Below are 6,020 nucleotides of genomic sequence, written 5' to 3'. Positions count from 1 at the left end.
CAAAGGGGTACAAAGAGACAGACAACTGTGTCTAACATGTGGTTCTAAACTGGACCCACTCACTGTAAAGGACATTAGTGGGAGGACAATAGTGAGATGAGGGGACCTGAGAATCAGATGGTAATTATGTATCGGTGTTAATCTTCTGATTTTGGTGGTTGTGTTATGATTCTGGAGGAGAATGGCCTTGTTTGTAGGAAATGCCCACTGAAGTATTCTGCAGTTATGGCCTATCAGGTTGGTAACTTACTCTCAGTGATTCAGAAAAAAGGTCTCTTCTTTCTGCTCTGGCCTTTCTATTAAAAATATTTAAATAATATATACAATATTGTAACATATTCTTCCATAATGTAATATATTATCTTATGTAATATTGTAATTAATAATATGTAAATAAATCAAAACAAAAGGTATCTAATGTAACCTTTAGACCTAGACCTGAGCATATTTAATTCTATAGTGATCACAGATGATTAGACAAAGCTGTCCAACTGTGTGAGTGTGATGGGAAGCAGAAGAATGTAGCATTATTATTAATATCATTATCGTTGTTACTTTTAAATGTAAAGTAATTGCAAATGTATGGAAAAATTGTAAGAACAGTGAAAGGAACTTCCATAAACCTTTAAACTTCACCTAGATTCGGCACTTGATAACATTTTGCGATATTTGATTTTTCCTCTCTATTTTTTTTTCTGAGCTATCTGACAAGTTACCAACACCATGCTCCTTTTTCCTTAAACACTTCTGCCTCCATCTCCTAAAACAAGAATGTTCATTTACCTAACCACAGTACAAAGATCAAATTCAGGAAATGTAGCATTTACACAATATATTGAATCAATATTTTCATTTTGTCCATTATCCCAATATTTTCCTTTATTTCCTAGCACAGGATCCAATGCATGTTCCTACAACACATTTAGTTGTCATGCCCATTTTGTCTGGAACAATTCCTCTGATTTTCTTTGCCTTTCATAATACTGAGAGTTGTCTTGTAAAATACATCTCCATGGGAGTATAATGTTTTTGTCTGCATTATCTTTCTCCCCCCCCACCCTTTTCTGTGTCAGTTTTCCCATGTGTTACAGAAATCTCTTCTTTTCTTGCCCTCTGGAGCTCCACCATGTTTCAGAAAGAGACACGTGTTTTGATGGGTAGACTGTTCGCAATGTAAGTTTCTTTTATTTTTTCCCCCACTTTGCTGGATAAAACCATGGATTAACACCTGAAGAATTTCAGTAATTTAGACTTATAGAAGGACAACAAAGTGATCAGTTGAGAAGAACTAAATTCACAGTTGGAACGGACTATTCACCAGTGACTAAACAATACAGAATAACTTCACACAGCGAAATACCAATCAAGGAAACCAACATAGGAGCCTGGTGTTAATTGCCAACTGCATCCTTCTTTTTTTTTTTTAAGATTTTATTTTTTTTGAGTAATTTCCATAGGCAACGTGGGGCTCGAACCTACAACCCTGAGATCATACGGTAGAGTCATATGCTCTACCAACTGAGCCAGCCGGGGGCCCTGCCACGCATGTCTTTCTAAAAGCTCTAAAGCTTTTGTGAAGCTCTCGGTGTGGAGGATGAAGGTAGTGTTGTTGTTCTGCGTGGGTCTTCCTTCACTGTGCGCTGGGCGGGCTTCATGCCGAGCTCTCACACTGGCTCCTTCCTAACAACAGCTCACTGTTGGATTACGGGCAGACTTGTGAGCTCACGGAGTGAGAAGCTCATGGAGGAGTAATTGTAAGAAGGATGAGACAAGCTGAGAGCAAAGGGGTATTCAGTGCGCTTCATTTCCAGGAGGGCGGGGTGGGATGGAACACAGAGCATGGGGAGAAGGATTATGCTGAACATAGCAACGGATCTACACGAAACACACGGGAATGTAACGTGCTAATTACGTGACCAAACATTCACCTCATAGTGCAGTAGTAGAACCTCCAGGTTCTCAGTTACAGAGAACTCAGTATTTTCCATCCCTGCCAGTATGCGGAGACTTTAGCTTACAAACTGTGAACGTGGTGATGTACAATTCAATAATACTGGGAATACGTGTCCAGCTGGAAGACCGTTGCCCCACTTGTATGCATATTTCTGCTAGATTTTTTTTTGGATAAATTACGTCATGGAAAAGCTAGGCAATATTAATGTACATATTTTAGTAGAACAAACCACTCCCTCCCCAAATGAAAGGTTATTCACAAATGTTTAAAGAAGCATTTAATTAGTTAACATTGCTTATGATATTTTAAAATGTACCCTCTTAAGAATAACGGTATTTTGTTTGAATCCATTTCAAATGTAAAATAGGAAACTTAACAGATACTAGCTGGTCGGGCTTCACTTTAACCTCCAAGTCCGTGCTGCCACCTGGTGTTCTCTGAGCACCACCAACTTTGAGGCAAATGAGTTTGGTATTTCCGGCTGCCTGCTGGACATTACAAGGGGAAGTCTGCCCTCCTGCATCCTGTTTGTGTCTGACCACGGACGCCTGATCCTCTCATCCCTGACTTTCCTATTCTTGCTTGGCCCAATGCCTGACATATATACGCCTGATGTATCCGTACCTGTTAGTTGAATGAGTGAATGAAGGAATGAATGCTTGCCACCCAAACGAGAAAACATGAAGCCATTTTTCATTCTTTTTGCTCCTCCTTCACCACCCGAACTCTTTACCCCTTGCCACCCCTTAGTTCAAATCATTATAGCTTCATGTTTGGACTGGTTCTCACTTACATGTCTCTTCCTCCAATTGAAATCTCCTCTCCTCTACCTTCTGCCACCATCTGACCTTTCTTTCTCTTTCTCTCTCTCTTTCTTTCTTAATGTTTATTTATTTTGAGAGAGAGAGAGAGAGAGAAAGAGAGAGCGAGAAGGAGAGGAGCAGAGAGAGGGAGAGAGAGAATCCCAAGCAGGCTCCACGATGTCAGCACAGAGCCCGACGTGGGGCTTGAACTTACAAACTGTGAGATCATGACCTGAGCCGAAATCAAGAGTCAGACATTCAACTGACTGAGCCACCCAGGTGTTCCACTCCCTGACTTTTCTTGAATGCCAGTAGCCTTGCTTTCTGTGCCAGAGATATATAATAGAGTAGTCAAGTGTTATGCATTTTAGAGTCAGTAAATCCAGGTATGGATTCCAACTTCATCGCTCACAAACTAGGGGATTAGGTACTTTAATCTCCTTAAGCTCCACTTTCTTCATCTGTAAAATGGGAGTAACAATCACTTGTTCCAGGTGTATATATATGTGCTTAAGAAGTGAGGAAGAACAAGAATGTTATTTTTAGATTGCTTCCATTTGAATCTATGGTCAAGTCAGAAGAATACTTCTTAAGGGGAGAATTGTTCTTTTGTTTAGAAAATATCCTGATGTGTCTTTTGGTCTTTGAAAGGCAACCCCTTCTCCCACCAAGTCTAGATCACGGAGAAGGACTGAATTCAAAGGAGTTGATTTTCTCTGCTTAGTAAAATTTTTGAAATCCAGGTCACTATAGCCAGTCCAGGGAAACGGGCACAGGTTGAGGAGGCTGAAATTTGGAGGGAAGTGGGGCTGAGTGGAAGAGATCTTTGGAGAGAAGAAGAAGGTGTCAGATCTAAAATATTCCACCTTAGATTGTTTCTACCCTGTTCTGTTCTTAAGGCGCTTTATTGTTTCCCTCCAACCTTCCAGACAGTTTCTGGCTGCAATGCTTGTGTGTGAGTGATGTTTTCAGGAAGGAAGAAGAAGGGAGGTGTGTCATGAGGGGGGTAAAGAGGGCAGAGGGAGGATCAGCTTACACCGGGGTAGCTGGGAGGGGGTGACCGAGAATCTGGGAGAGGGAGTCTGGGTGAGGAGACAGGTAACACCCACCTCTCACTCTCACATGCACACTGTCGATTATAGAATGTGTTGGATTTTGCACATTATGAGGGATGGAAACTCAAGGCATTTCAAAGGAAGCAGACCCAGAGAAACCTGAAGGACTTAGAAGCATCCGAGTTACATGTGCAAAGTACTTGACATGATGCCTAGGACAAGGTAGGCATTCAAACGGTGAGTGGTAAGAAGAATAGCTTGGCCACTCTCAGGCTATTACCATTACCATCTATTTAGGAGTGAATCTGGTACACAGGCATTCTACCATATCTCTTAAAGTGTTGAAATGGATTTCTGATCATTTCTAGTGCATACTGGTGTTTTACCCTCAAATACATTTCTCTCTGATAACAATGTAGATTCTGTGAGTTTAGGGACCATCGCTAGGTTTTCTATATATGCCCCCAAAGCTCGTGGTCTGATATCTTGTAAACTCTTTTTTTTTTTACTTTGTTTTAAATAAAATTTACTTTTTCATATTGAAGCGTAGTGGACACACAATGTTACATTAGTTGCAGGTGTATAACATAGTGAATTAAAAAGTCTGTACGTTATGCCGTGTTCCCCACAAGTGTAGCTGCCATTTGTGACCATACAATGCTATGACAGTACCATTGACTACATGCCCTATGCTGTACCTTTATTCTTGTGACTTATTCATTCCATACCTGGAAGTCTGTATCTCCCACTCCCCTTCACCCATTTTTCCCATCGCTTACTCCCCTCCCATCTGGCAATCATCATTTTGTTCTCTGTATTTACGAGTCTGTTCTTGCTTTTTGTTTGTTTATTCATTTGATTTTTTTCTACATATACGTGAAATCATGTGGTATTTGTCTTATATCAGCATAATACCTTCTATCCTTTTTGTTGTAAATGGTGAGATCTCATCCTTTTTTTATAGTTTAGTAATAGTCAACTGTATATATGTACCTTATTTTCATCCATTCATCTATTGATGGACATTTAGGTTGCTTCCATATCTTGGCTATTATAAATAATGCCGCAATAAACAAGGGTGCATATATCTTTTCAAATTAGTATGTTTGTTTTCTTTGGGTAAATGCCCAGTATTGGAATTGCTGGATCATATGGTATTTCTATTTCTAATTTCTTGAGTGACTCCATACTGTTTTCCACAGTGGCTGCACCAATTGAAATTCCTACCAAAAGTGCACAAGTGTTCCTTTTTCTCCATATCCTCACCAACACTTGTTATTTCCTGTCTTTTTGATCCTAGCCATTCTGATAGGTGTAAGGGGATATCTCACTGTGGTTTTGATTTGCATTTCCCTGATGATTAGTGATGTTGAGCATCTTTTCATGTGTCTGTTGGCCACATTGCAAGTCTTCTTTGAAAAAATGTCTATTTAGCTACTCTGACCACTTTTTAAATCAGATTATTACTTTTTGTTGAGTTTTAGAAGTTCTTTAATTACCTTGGATTTTAATCCCTTATGAATATATCATTTGTGAATATCTTCTCCCTTTCAGTAGGTTGCCTTTTCATTCTCTTCACGGTTCTCTTCACTGTGCAAAGGCTCTTCATTTTGGTGTGGTCCCAAAAGTTTACTTTTGCTTTTGTTTCCCTTTCCTAAGGAGACATATCTAGAAAAATGTTGCTAAAGCCAATGCCCATGTTCTAGGAATTTTATGGTTTCATGTCTCATAGTTAGGTCTTTAATCCTTTAAAGTATTTTAAAGGGCACCTGGATGGCTTAGTCATTTGAATGTCTGACTCTTGGTTTCAGCTAAGGTCATGATCTCCTGGTTTGTGGGTTCAAGTCCTACATTGGGCTCCATACTGACAGTGTGGAGCCTGCTTGGGATTCTCTCTCCCTCTCTCTTTGCCCTATCCACATTCACCCTCTCTCTCAAAATAAATAAATTAACTTAAAAAAATGTTTTTTTAATTTTAAATATCTTTTGATTGTCCTGGTATGTGGTGCTAAGTTTTCATTTATGCATCTCATTAATGAATAGGGATAGCCTGGATGAGTCAACCTTTCAATGTTCTCCAGACTTCTGTTCCCTCTCCTACCAAACCTTTAAAGAAGAGCTTCTTAGAGAAGTAGATGGTTTTAAAGTACATTTCTTTAAAATGCAGACTGTGCTTGGGACTTTAAATTATTTGTATCCTGATGGCTT

This window comes from Prionailurus bengalensis, chromosome B1 (assembly GCF_016509475.1).
Source record: "Prionailurus bengalensis isolate Pbe53 chromosome B1, Fcat_Pben_1.1_paternal_pri, whole genome shotgun sequence".
NCBI classification, from domain to species: Eukaryota; Metazoa; Chordata; class Mammalia; order Carnivora; family Felidae; genus Prionailurus; species Prionailurus bengalensis.
The sequence above is the reverse complement of the archived record's forward strand: the minus strand, read 5'-3'. Positions refer to the sequence as shown.